The sequence below is a fragment of the Mixophyes fleayi genome, chromosome 7 (assembly GCF_038048845.1).
Source record: "Mixophyes fleayi isolate aMixFle1 chromosome 7, aMixFle1.hap1, whole genome shotgun sequence".
Classification (NCBI taxonomy): domain Eukaryota; kingdom Metazoa; phylum Chordata; class Amphibia; order Anura; family Limnodynastidae; genus Mixophyes; species Mixophyes fleayi.
This window is the reverse complement of record NC_134408.1, coordinates 1,438,366-1,453,036: the sequence shown is the minus strand read 5'-3', so window position 1 is coordinate 1,453,036 and position 14,671 is coordinate 1,438,366. Positions and strand designations below refer to the sequence as shown.

Here is a 14,671-nt window from a genome sequence, read left to right as displayed (position 1 = left end):
AGTGGCAGACCACTGACTCCTGTTTACAGTTTCACCTGTTCCAGTATCCTCTCACATAGCAGTGGTACAACTTGCTAACGCAGACCACTGACTCCCCGGATACCTCCACTTGGATTCCATTCCTTCACTCAGACAGCGGTACAACTTGCTATCCGCAGACCGCTGACTCTCATCACCTCCTCGTTTCTGTTGGACATTCCTCCTCACTATAGCAGTGGTACAACTTGCTACCGCAGACCACTGACTACCTTCACGTGTCCTTTGTCCATACAGTTCCTCGTGTATTACTACCTCCATATTGCCAGTGCTGCTAGTCATAGACTTTCCTGAGCATCTCATCATCTGCTATTTCCTGTTCCGTGATCACCCTGCTACCAGAGTACCATATTACCACCTATACTGCTCTGGTAAGCCTATCACCTGGTGATCCCTGGGTAAAGACTCCTAGTGCCCGTGACACTGTGGAACTAGAAATTCAAATATACAAAAAAGTGGACAAAGGCAGTTTGGTATCTGTCTGCATCAGATCCCCTCTCCACTAGGAGTAAAATAGAAAACTATTCAGCCGTTATATAATCTAGAATATAAATAGAAATTGAGAAAGGCAATTTGGCATCTGTCTGCATCATAATCATCAACATCCTCCTCAGCGCCAGCTACATCAATATCCTCCTCCCAGTGTACAACATTCACACCTTCATTAGCCAAATCTGTAACTGGACTGTGGGTGATCCTTCCAGCATATGCAGAGGGCGTGCTGCAAATGCTGGATGGAGTCACCTCTTTCCGTACAGTTATGGGAAGGTCAGGGTTCGCAACCACCAACACCCTTGGACTCGCCTTGGGGATTTGTGATGTCATCTGTTTAGAAGGCAGAGTTCTTTGCTGTTTTGTTGTTGTTGCTGACAGCATAACTCTCTTACATTTTTTGTAGGGGGGGAGGAGGAGGGCTTAGATCCTTGGGTGAAGCTGGACCACTAGTCATGAACACGGGCCAGGGCCTAAGCCGTTCCTTGCCACTCCGTGTCGTAAATGGCATATTGCCAACTTTACGTTTCTCCTCAGATGATTTTAAGTTTCTCTTTTTGCTACTTTTGGAGAACTTGGGCTTTTTGGATTTTACATGACCTGTACTAGGAGATTGGGCATCGGGCTTGCCAGACGACGTTGATGGCATTTCATCATCTATGTCATGACTAGTGGCAGCAGCTTCAGCATTAGGAGGAAGTGGGTCTTGATCTTTCCCTACTTTATCCTCCAAATTTTTGATTTCCATTATATGTAGCACAAGAGAGCGTACCCCTAAGCCACACATACTCGGCAAAGCCTTTAACAATTATATGCGGCACAGGAGAGTACCACTGGATTTATACTGCAGAATCAGTGAACTTTGTAATATTGCAGTACCAATGGACTTATACTGCAGAATCAGTGAACTTTGTAATATAGCAGTAACAATGGACTTATACTGCAGAATCAGTGAACTTTGTAATATAGCAGTAACAATGGACTTATACTGCTGAATCAGTGAACTTTGTAATATTGCAGTACCACTGGACTTATACTGCTGAATCAGTGAACTTTGTAATATAGCAGTACCACTGGACTTATACTGCTGAATCAGTGAACTTTGTAATATACCAGTAACAATGGACTTATACTGCAGAATCTGTGAACTTTGTAATATTGCAGTACCACTGGACTTATACTGCTGAATCAGTGAACTTTGTAATATAGCAGTACCACTGGACTTATACTGCTGAATCAGTGAACTTTGTAATATACCAGTAACAATGGACTTATACTGCTGAATCAGTGAACTTTGTAATATTGCAGTACCACTGTACCACTGGACTTATACTGCAGGATTGTTTTTGGATACTTTTTTTTTAACTTGGGAATAATGGGGAAATAACAATGCCCTTACAAGAACAGAGGACAGGATACAGCACCACTGGACTGAACAGGGCACAGCACAGGACACAGCAGCACCACTGAACTCAGTCAGAAGGACAGAGCGCAGGACTCAGCACCACTGGACTGAGCAGAACATAACACAGCACAGCACAGCACAGAACTGAACAGCACAGCACAGCACAGCACAAGATATAGCAGGACAGAGGACCACCTAACACACCCTCCCTCTTCCCTGATCAATGCCCGAGTGAAGATGTCGGCGGCAAGCGGGAAATTTAAAGAATCCGAGTATCGCGAGATCCGACAACGGGATTATGACTCGGAGCCTCGGTTTCAGTTTGGCAATTGGCGGGAATACCCGGCTCTGTCTCGGATCCGGCTCGGATCGGCAACGTTCGGGTGGGCTCGGATTTCAGATATCCGAGCCCGCTCATCCCTAGATATTATATTCGTCATCAATGCCTCTAATAAAAATTGCCAATTGAGCTGTATCCGTTGCATCTGTACTTTCGTCTATCGCCATAGCATAAAATTTAAAAATAGCAGCTCTACTCTTCAAAACTTTTTCGATGGATTTTCCTATATCATCAATTCGCCTGGCTATAGTCTGGTGAGACAAACTGATTTTTGAAAAATCCCCTTTTTTATCCGGGCAAATTATATCAGCCACGCTTTCCATACATTGCTTGATAAACTCACCATCGTAATACGGTTTTGATTTTTTTGCTATCCGGTTTGCAACCACATAACTAGCTTTTACAATAGAATCACTTTGAATCAATACTTTTTTAAAATAATTTTGTTCAGATGCTATTTTTTTTTGCAGTTCAGTGATTTTGTCTTTACGACACATTCCTTCATACACACTAAATTGCGCAGCATGTCGTCAGGTAATGCCTTTTCAAATTGTAGTCTTTGAAAACTGGCACTAATTCCTTGCAAATTAAGCAGATTGCCTTACTATTTGACTCAACAAAGAAGTACTCATCTGTCCACTTTTCTTGGAACACTCTTCCTTCATCTATAATTTTTCTTTTTTGGGGTTTGGTTTTCTTTTTTGACATGTTAGAAGCCATGCTGGAATTTAAATGAAAAATAATACTTTTAGAAACCATAGTTTCATAATCAATGTGATTACTATGTGCACTATGCTGCGGATTTCCCTTTCAAATTAATGGAGCTATGTGGATAGAGGTGAGCGACAGGAAACTACCAGAAAGTGGCTTACCTGGGAGTAAGGATGCTGGAATGAGGGCTGTCTGCCACAAATACTATTAGCCACACACACTATTGCTGTTACACTCAGCTGTCATATAGACCTGCTTTTCAGTTGGCAGCAGATGTGCACTAGCACATAAAGTACTTGTAACTACTGTGAATATATTAACTCAGATTAAATACTCATTTAATTAATTCTGTCTTTTAGCACTGATTTAGAACCTATGCAAAAGAATTAATCTTGCTCTCAATTATTGATCTTAGATATTGGGTTGGTGAGGCGTATTGGATTTATTTTACTAAACATCTGGCTTTATATAAGTAGTTTAAATTCAGATGACCTATGTCTCTATAGTTATATTTTCATATAAAGTAAAATGATGGTGTTGGTAAGTTAGGAGAGTGGTGTACTGATTTAGGGCTATATTTAGTGATTTTGTATTTGAGTAGCATATAAAGTAATTGAGTGGCATTAGCCTTTTTTTATGAACGAATGTGCAGATACCCAATGATATAAGTTCCTTTCTGATCGATCAGGCTCGACTGTGGCACAGGAGTACTCAGAGGTTAAATGGCACATGATCAGTTTACATCTGAGTAAATGCAGAGGACCAACCCAGAGGAGTTAATAGTAAAGCACAATGTTAGTGAAGGTAGTTAATTATAATAATAATAATAATAGTAATGTATTTAATACAGTAATTGTCCATTAATTAATTAATTACCTGCTGGCTGACATTAAAGGCACCTGCGCTGCTGGAACCGCTCCTCCTAGCATAAGCGCGGCCAAGAGTGACGTCAACGCGCCCCCGTGCCGTCATGACGTCATCGTGCGCATGCGCGATGAATGAAAAAAAACATGCCGGCGCTTCTGTGCAGGGCAAACGGGCGGACCGGTTGTGCCGCAAGTTAAGCATTTTCTTTACTTTTTATTTTCTAGTTTTTTTTCTCCCATTAACAGCGCTGCCCCTTGCCACAGCTGGGCCACATTCACAGACGAGTTGGGCCGCATGCGGCCCACGGGCCGCGAGTTGGACAAGCCTATTTTAGAAGAAATGACTGTAGACTAGGGTCACTTTACGATATATAGAATCCAAGGGGGTAAATTATAATCCACAGGTTAAAGCGAAGTTTCAGCTGACGCATGAAGCTTATTTGCTTGTAAAAGGTGAAATCAGTAATCAACTTGACGCATGCATGACTCCTGAGCTCTGTAAACAACAGCAATTCTGCACAATTAATTATTTCCAGTTTAAAGGACAGTGTTCACTTAGCAGGGTTAAACAGCTTGCAATTTCTTCATCAGCAACCATTTTAGACAGTTTCACATTATCAAACTTTTGATGCAATATAGACAAACTCTTGTGGTAAATGATTGTCTCTATGTCCCAGTCAGCTTGCAGATAACTTTAAATGCAGCAGATTTGCTGGAACAAACTCTTCCTTTAGACAGTGCTATAACACCTCTGAATAGCAATATTACAGTCCCGGTCAGAGGTTTCAATAACACAGTTTAAAGTCTCACTTAAATAACTTGAACATAGCAAAGCAAAGAAACGTATCTGTCTTCATATGAGTCCTGATGATATCTCATGGGCAGTGGCAAGTTAGGACTTTTCCTACACTGCAAAGGTGCTTCATTCTGGGCTGGCTGCAATGGTAGCACAGTGGCCTAGTGGTTAGCACTTCTGTCTCACAGCACTGGGGTTATGAGTTCAATTCCCGACCATGGCCTTATCTGTGTGGAGTTTGTATGTTCTCCCTGTGTTTGCGTGGGTTTCCTCCGGGTGCTCCGGTTTCCTCCCACACTCCAAAAACATACTGGTAGGTTAATTGGCTGCTATCAAAATTGACCCTAGTCTCTCTCCGTCTGTCTGTCTACCTCTCTGTTTGTCTGTGTGTGAGTCTGTGTCTATATTAGGGAATTTAGACTGTAAGCTCCAATGGGGCAGGGACTGATGTGAATGAGTTCTCTGTACAGCGCTGCGGAATTAGTGGCGCTATATAAAATAAATGATGATGATGATGATGATGATGAATCACCACTCAGAACATCAATGCATCCATAGCATTAACTTGCTCTTTGTTGGAAGATCCTTTTTTAGCTCAGCCAGCAGTCACACACATCACTTCTCACACTAGCCAGTCCTTTTTGGGCTTTTTCCCTTTTTCTTAAGAATCTCCTAAAACCTTCTAGTTCATTCATTGCAGTTTCCCCATTCAAAAATGGACAACACAATTTGCATTTAGCTTCCCAGAGGCACTCTGGAGAACTGTAGTTTTCTGAATGACTGCATACAGTAATATATCGGTGATTTGCAGGGTATTACACTAACATTTATTTATATAGCACCAGTTTACTCCGTAGTGCTTTCAAATTGGGGACAAACTCAGTAATAAAGCAAAACTAGGCACTAACAGACAAAGAGGGAAGAAGGTCTGCTCGCAACCTCAATATCCATAGGAAAATAAGAGTTACATACATGAGGTTAAATGACACATATTTCATATTGGTCAAGCCAGGTTATAATTAGAATTTAGTTTTTGTGATGGGGAAAGGGTGTATGATCCAATCACACAGCAATATTGATTTGGAGTTCAGAGAATTGTTTGACAATAGGAGAATAAGTATGAGTGAGCTGTGTAGAGGGTGGTGATCAGGTAGAGAAGCCTAGGGAGAGGGTAGGAATGTGTTTCAGGAGTTCGATAAGCTGACTGAAGAGTTTTCAGGGAATGCTTGAAGTCTTGGAGGCTGGGGAAATGCCACAGAGTGAGTGTGTAATCACTGTAGCTGACTTGTGCATCTAATATTCTGGATACTGGAACCCATGGGCTGTTTTCAATACTGGATCTCAAGGTAGGAACAATGGAAGTGCACCAATACAGAGAGACTTCCAAAGTACTTGGGATCAAGATTTGAGTGTCTTTAATTCAATATATCCAAAATAGATTCAGTGCTAGCAGATCATCACTTAACGCTCTTCAATAAACTGTACGGTATGATGCTCAGAGCTGTGCCAAGTGTTACTGTCTACAGTAATGGGCAATAGTTTTGAGAATGACACAAGCATTGGTTTTCACAAAGTTTGTGCTTCAGTGTTTTTAGACCTTTTTGTCAGATGTTGCTATGGTATACTGAAGGAAAACTACAAGCAGTTCATAATTGTCAAAGGCTTTTATTGACAACTACATTAAGTTTATGCAAAGAGTTAATATTTGCAGTACTGACCCTTCTTTTTGAAGACCTCTGCAATTCGCCCTGGCATGCTGTCAATCAACTTCTGGGCCACATACTGACTGACGCTGGCCCATTCTTACCTAATCAATGCTTGGAGTTTGTCAGAAAATTTGTTTGTCCACCAGCTTCTTGAGAACTGACCACAAGTTCTCAATGGGATTAAGGTCTGGGGAGATTCCTGGCCATGGATCCAAAATTTCGATGTTTTGATCCCCGAGCCACTTGGATATCACTTTTTCCTTATGGCAACTTGCTCCATCATGCTGGAAAAGGTATTGTTCTTCACCAAACTGTTCTTGGATGGTTGGGGGATGTTGCTCTTGGAGGATGTTTTGGTACCACTCTTTATTCATGGCTGTGTTCTTAGCCAAAATTGTGAGTGAGCACACTCCCTTGGCTGAGAAGCAACCCCACACATGAATGATGCTTTACTGTTGGCATGACACAAGACTGATGGTAGCGCTCACCTTTCCATCTTGACACAAGCGTTTTTCTAGATGCCCAAACAATCTGAAACAGGATTCATCAGAGAAAATTACTTTACCCACAGTCCTCAGCATTCCAATCCCTGTAAATTTTGCAGAATATCAGTCTGTCCCTGATGTTATTCCTGGAAAGAAGTGGTTTCTTTGCTGGCCTTCTTGACACTAGGCCATCCTCCAAAAGTCTTTGCCTCACTGTGCATGCAGATGCACTCACACCTACCTGCTGCCATTCCTGAGTAAGCTCTGCACAAATTTTGGAGCAATTTATGAGCACAAACATTTTTTAGTAGGTTTCCATGATCTTTCTTCAAGACTATACCCCTTCCACCTAATGGATGTCCATTTTCCCTGATGAACTCAGCATATCCATAAAGTTTAATGTGTGGGGAAGCAGGTTATTTTTTTTGTAAGAAAAACCCTGTGAGCCACCAAATTGTCTGGGTAGGATATCTGTCTCCCTGTTTTATGAGAACGGGCCTATAAGTTACAGTAAAATTAAACCTAATTAAAAAATAAAACCCATCTGGCTTGGCCTGTATTCATTCTCTTGGTAGCTTTTAAATATTCCAAATTCCTATGATTGGTTTTAGAGTCATCCACCACCAAGCTCACATAGGGTCAGAATGTGCCAATACAAGGGCAGTTTGAAAAGCTCTTTCAAATGACAGAAGGCTTCTTTGGTTTGAACAGTATATGAGAACTGTACCCCTTTAAGGGTCAAAACAGAAATTAAGTGTACAATCAGAAAATGTTTAATGAATTTGTACTGGACATTCTTGGATAGCCGAGTTTTAACAGGATCCATTTTTATACCTTTACCGAGTTATTAAATGTTCCAGAAATTCAATAGATTTTTCTAACATGACATATAGACAATTGGTCTGATTCATTAAGGAAAGTAAGGGAAAAAAAGAGTAAATTTTTGCTTGGACAAAACCATATTACAATACAAGGGGTGAAAATGAGTTTATTATTTTGCACATAAGTTAAATACTGTCTGCTTTTCATTGTAGCATACAAATACTTGATAACTTTATTTGTATACTGAAATTTAGGACATGTCCTACCCCAACTATAAATCTGTCCTCACATTTTAAATTTACCTCCACCTCCAATGCAACATGGTTTTGTCAAGGTGCAAAGTTACTTTTTTTTTTTGTTTAATTTCCTTAATAAATCAGGACCAATGTGTACACAGGTAATCCAGTTGTTATTCGTTGGAAGCAAACAATGGCATTCTTATTGTTCTGTAGAGAAAAATAGTTCTTGATTGACCCAATTAATAGACGGGATGTATACTGTAATCCAGGATATTCCCAAGACTATCGGGAACTTGGGGTGCTGAACTCCATCCAAACTGAGCAGCTCATCATGACCTCCATGAGTTAGTAACAACAATGGTATTGTCTCTTACTTCACATGGTCAGAAGAAATGGGTAATCCATCTATAGTCTTCAACGGAATTGTTTACCATCTTGGTTAAAGCATAAATTTGGTGTCTTCTTTCAAGCCCCCCATTAATAAAATTCCTCATAGGGCCAGAGTCTATTAATGCAGGGGAAGAGATTTGGTTAATTGGGATAAATCTGCGCTCAGGTCAAAGAGACCAATGTATTACACTACAGTAAGAAACTATGATTGTAAGACGATCCTGTGTCTTGTTCCAATACAAATAAAACAGGTTGATCAATCCAGCACAATATGTAGTGATATAGATCTGTCTGAATGTGATGTTAGTATGACATGTGGAAATGAAAATTACACCTGTGTATGATTGTAACCTTGTAGGTATATAATCTGTTAGGTTGAAAGCAAAAGTATTGTCAATGATAATACTATTGCTTCCAAGCTATCAGATTATATACCTACAAGGTTACTATCTGTGACAGGATGGACCGCCTATGCCTCCCGGTCTGTTGCTGCTGGAAACCGGCTGGACTTTCTTTGCCACCGTTCCCTTTCTTTATTCCAAATGCGCCCACTAGTATCATGATACAATATGTTTAACCAGACATGAATTTAAATGCATTTTATACTTAACAAAATTTGCAGTAATCTGTGATATCCTAAATCACATTGTATAGAGATTTCCTTTCACTTTAACCAGGATACAGGATTTCCTGTTGTGTATTCAAGTGTTGGTCACTCACATTGAATAGACTTACTCAGCATTTCCTGCTATCAGTAGAACAGACTCCCGCCTCACATATGCCTAATTGGAGATTTCCTATAGCAAAGATACAAAACCCCAAACAAGACATTCCCTATACCAAAATACACTCAATATTAAACATAAGTACATTTGCAATTATATAAATAAGTGCCCTGCGCTATTTCCTTTATATAAATTTATACCATAAGTTATTTCTAAGTGATTCAGCCACAATCATACACAGGTGTAATTTCCATTTCCACATGTCACACTAACATCACATACAGACAGATCTACATCACTGCATATAGCCCTGGATTGATCAACCTGTTCTAGGGGTAGAGATTTGACAGTTCTTGTGACTCAAAGTAAATTGCAAAGAGACATAACAATGAGGAATTATATGTGAAGAATTCAAGTGATTTAACCAGAAAGGGGTTACAGAAACATGACCCAGGTTGCTCCTCTTCAAGGAACCTGGGTCCGGTCATTTTTCAATGACTTGTGGTTCTTGCCCTACAAAGGTCATTCTGTCAGAACATTTCTTTGAATAGCACAATAATGGTTCTGTTCATGTCTGCTTCTAAAATTTTGCTGGGCTGACAAAGGAACTTGGATACAGAATATGATGAACCTCAGTATCACTCAACCTAGCTGTCATGAGATGTAGAGGATAAGGATGGGCCACTTAAATGTCTTTGCCCACACTTTTCCTAGGATTGTTTAATCAGATAGGTTTCAATAATAATACATCTGTCCAAGAAACTTAATCTGAATCTTAAGCAGGATCATTACGTGAGAGTTCATTTTTAATATGATCATTTAGTTGAATTGTGTCTTTTAGCTGCCACATTCCAACTCATGTCCTCCATCCATTGTAGAAACTGAATTGGATATTTAAGAACAGAGCAGGGACATTGGCGTAAGTCAATAAGGATAGATTGTGCAGCGAGGATCATCAAGCACTTTACCAAATGATTGCCGAAATAGAGAAAATTAATTCAATAGTTGTCTTTCCAAAGTGGTGACGTGCAGACCTAGGTATCTGGATCAAGTCCACCTTCAACAGGTGCGTTCCATAGTTTCAAAGTCACATCTTAAAATCTGTTGTTACTGGGCCACAGAGCATGAAATTGCAAATGATCCTTGTGAAGGAATGAGGTGACTGCGGACTATCAAACATATACTTTCTCTAGCCCTCTGGTTCCCCCATATTTGTCATATTTAAGCTTGTGTATATTCTATTTTGAAATAACTGCCAGCTTGTATCATTAACATGCAGACTAGTCCATTCTTTCAGTCTAGGCTAAACTTTAACAGCAATAAATAACAGCTTCACTGCAAAATCAACAATATACAATAAACAATATACATATTTACAGTGAACTACAATGTCACCTTATCCACATGTAATTAGACACTGCATGTGTACTCTGGTTAGCTGGGGGAAAAAAACAGGGCTATAAAAAGTACGTTATAATCCACATATTGTGAGAAACGAGGGACAGACTGGTTAAGGTGTTATCAAACTCATCTCATCACAGTCTCCTAGACCTAGTTTTTTAGAGGATGGAAATGGTGATTCTTGATATAGCAAGTAATGTGAGGAATATTTACACATAAATATGTATATGGTATATCAGTAAATATAGAAATGATAGAAAATACAATATGTATTATGAACCATTAGTACTAGGTATTTATACACAATGTAGATTGGCACAAATTGCACAGAACTGGTACAAGCATTATATACTTAGTATTGGAGAAGACTGCATTTTATTAGCCTGCTCTCCAGATCCACGCTGTGGTGGGGTTTTTCAATTATTTAGGGATGCTTCTCCAGTGACTTTGGCTGAGAACTCGTGTTCCCCTTCCTTCCACTCAATAGACAGCTGCTTCAGCCAGCCATGCAGTTTGCTGCTTCCATGTCCTCTGGATTCCGGTCCTCCCGCAGTCAGCGCCCTGTGCTGGATGTTAAAGCCACATTCTTAATGCTCTGCAGTTAGAGATGGTGTATTAATAATAGTAATAAACCATTTTATGCTCTCACAGACTTTATCAAGGGATATTGGCGTAATGTGGAGCTCTGCACAGTTGTCTCTTAAATCAATTGATCACCTGAGGGTGTGTCCACCCCTCCTAATGACATGAATGCATCAATTAAAGTTTTGCAGTGTCTTGTGTGAGATATGTGCATATTCTGGGAATGTTTCATAGATGTATGTAGTAGGATTTGGATATAGATTGGTGTGAGTCAAGGTTCACAAATAGCGAGCTGGAGGGGTATGGTTTACTGTTGTGTTATAAACAAATAGAGATATCATGTAGGCAGCTTTTGCTGACTGGTGGGAAAATTCTTCCATCAGTTATTGAAATTTTGAGTTTGAGCTGGCGAGACAACATTCACAATGAAATGGCAGAGACATTAAGTGATGTGGCCAACACGGATTGTGAGAGGTCCGGAGAGGACAGAAACTTTTGAGTATCATCTGCATGGAGGTGATGCTGAAATCCAAAGGAGCCTATTTATTTTCCAAGATAAGTGGTCTAGAGTAGAGTAGAGGTCCTAGGAGTCAGTACTCCACCTGATAGAGAAAGCAAAGAACAGGTGGATCCAGAGAAGCAAACACTGAAAGAGTGGTTTGATAAGTTGGATATAAACCAGGATGGAACAATGTCTTTAGGACCTAGGGAATGCAGTGATTGTAGGAGAAGAGTGGTCAACAGTGTCAAATGCAACCAAGAGATGTAGGAGAATGAGAAGTAATGACCTTTAGCAGTGATGAAATCATTGAGCACCTTAGTCAGTGCAATCTCAATGGAGTGTTGGGAACAAAAACTTGATTGCAGAAAGTCCAGTAAGATGTGTGAGGATAAGAAGCATGTGAGGAAAATGTAGGCAAGTTTTTCAAGAGATTAATGTGAGTTTGGTTCAGAATTTGTTATTTTTTCAGAACAGATAGTCACTGCATGCTTGAATAATAATGGAAGTTACCAGTTGAGAGAGAGAAAGATTACAGATGTTAGTTATGGTAAGGATGAGCACAGGAGACATCAGTCAACTAATTTCTGATGTTATAGGGTTGAGTGGACATTTAGTGGATTGGGAGTAGTAGAAGAGAGTAGATAATGCCTCTTCATTTGTGGGTTCCAATGAAGAGTAGATGCCAAAGGTTGCAGGAAAGGAATTGAGCATGTTGTGGGACGGGGAAGAGGATTTCATGTTGGATCTTATCAATCTTCAAGTCAAGATCTTGGGCAGTGTGGGTCATCATTGGGTTTGGAGTTGAAAGGGTTGATAAGAGATTTCATTGTTGAGAGGTGTGCGGGGTTAGAATTCTGAGCAGAGATGAGAGATTGGAAATATGTATGTTTTGCAGTGTACAGAGCATTTCAATAGCAGTAGTAGATAGTAGTGTATGTGAGGAAATCATGAAATATACCAGATTTACTCCAATGATGAGGTTTTCAAGCAGTGCATTTCCTTAGAGTTTTCTTAGTATTTAAGAAATCAGAAACTGAACAAAGTCTGGAGGAAACAAGATTAAGGCAGTGGCCATCTTGATGAGTAGAAGAGAAATTTCACTGAGAGAATGTAAGAGAGGAGGATAGAGAGAAAGAGAGAGAAAGGCAGAAGGAGAATTTCGATAATCAATAATATGTTATAATTCCCCCATGATGAGCGACGGATGTCACCGCATAATAAGTGAGAAAGTCAGGCAGAGAAATGTTCAAGGAATTGTTGGTTTGGTCCAGGTGCGATGGACCAAAGCAACACACAGAGAAGGGGTTGAATATCTGTATAGTCTGTATTTCAAAAGATGATTCTTCAATTAAAATTCCCAACCAGATTGATTCACTTTCTAAGTGATTCAGAAGGGAGACCAGCGTGATAACAATGTAATACTGTGGGAGGTGTAATCTACACCCATCAAATTTGACCCACATTTTCAGATATAAACTCTGACCATAAAGAAGATATTCCCCGAGATCCAGTTACATGAATCCCAAGTGTCAGTTTAAAATGCTGGAACATAAGCAAAAAGTTGTTTTTTCTGGTAATCTAAAATTATCCCAATATAATGTCTAGAGAAAAGTAAGCAACTTACTGCCTAAGCTGTTCACTCACATATTCCATAGAACACTGGAATTCACCGCAAGGGACAAGCAGAAAGCGTCAATTTTAATTACAGTTTGACATCCAGCCCTTTGTGCACAGCTCAGAGAAGCGCCAAACTATGATTGGGGCACAAAGAGCAAAGGGGCAATTTCTGATTGTTTACAATGTGCTGCAGACTGTGTTTTTAGTTTTAATGGAGAACCCATTTGAACTTTGCTTGTTTTAATTCATTTGGAATATCTAACACTTCCCATTTACAAAAATTCTAAAAAAAGAAAGAAATTCAGCATAATATTTAATTAAGATATAATTAATCTTGATCTCAGCATGGTCAAAAAGACACTTAGAGAAGATGGAACAGATAAAGTATAATATAATTTATGAATAACACATGATTCTCCCCTGGATCACAATAGGTGTTGCTTCCAAACCACAAGCCAGTGTTAGGAGGTCAGAACTGTAGATTGCACCCCGTCCTCCATCTGATGCAGACAGGCCTTCTCTTTTCTTCTCAATGAGGCTGTATGACGTGTGTAAGCGCTTAGTTAGAGTCATACAAGAGTTCTAGCTGAGAACCTCACTGACTGCTCACATATGTGAGAGCTCAGAGTTGTACAAGAGTTCTAGCTGGGAACCTCACTGACTGCCCACATTACATATTGGGGAATAAATGTCACTGAAGCGGAGAGGCCTCCTCTTTTCTTCTCAGTGAGGATCTATGATGTGTGCGAGTGGTTAGAGTCGTACAAGAGTTCAAGCTGGGTATAATAGAAAGTACTGGGATTGCTCACATTACATGTTGGGGAAAAGCTGTCACTGAAGCTTGGAGGTTAGCCTGCTGAGAGCCATGAGGCACCACACCAAACAAATTAGTAGCTCAGGTGGTTCTTCTCTGACTACGTATGATGCCCAGTCACTGTAATGTAGATACGTGTTCATTTACTGAGGAGAATATGTTCATGTAAATAAAATTCATAATATTCTTTTGTTTTTAAAATAAAAAAAGGGAACAAAAACTATTTAATTCCCAATTTAATGCACAGATGCCCGTACATTAGAATAGAACTGAGAAGAACACTCACCATACAGAGAAAAGAGAATACAAATATTGTGTAACAAACAAGGAACAAGAGGTCCATGAACAGAACCCAGGAACAGGCGTCGTGTGTTGGAAGTCAGTTTGTTCATTGTTCACTTAGATTAACAAAGGAAAATAAACTGAAAGCACAAAGGATGAAACACTGGGTAAAAAAGTGACAGAAATGTATTAATATAATGTAAGGCAGTAAATTGGGGTATACAAGGGGGTTGGCACATCTCTCCTGGCACAGACTCTAAGGGGTATATTTACTAAACTGCGGGTTTGAAAAAGTGGAGATGTTGCCTGTAGTAACCAATCAGATTCTAGCTGACATTTTCTCCAGTTCTATACATTATCACCTATGCACTAAATTTAAAGTTGTATTTTTAAACTGTTTTATAGACGTTGTATGGCTTTGACTATGGAATAGTGAATTAAAAACAATTTATTTTGATGT

General features: G+C 39.7%; 1 protein-coding gene across 2 annotated transcripts in view; it reads left to right on the top strand.

The window, feature by feature from the left end:
- LOC142097131 (integrin alpha-X-like) overlaps window positions 1-14,671 on the top strand; it is a 149,287-nt gene that overhangs the window by 44,299 nt on the left and 90,317 nt on the right. The gene's annotated exons all lie outside the window — the stretch shown is intronic.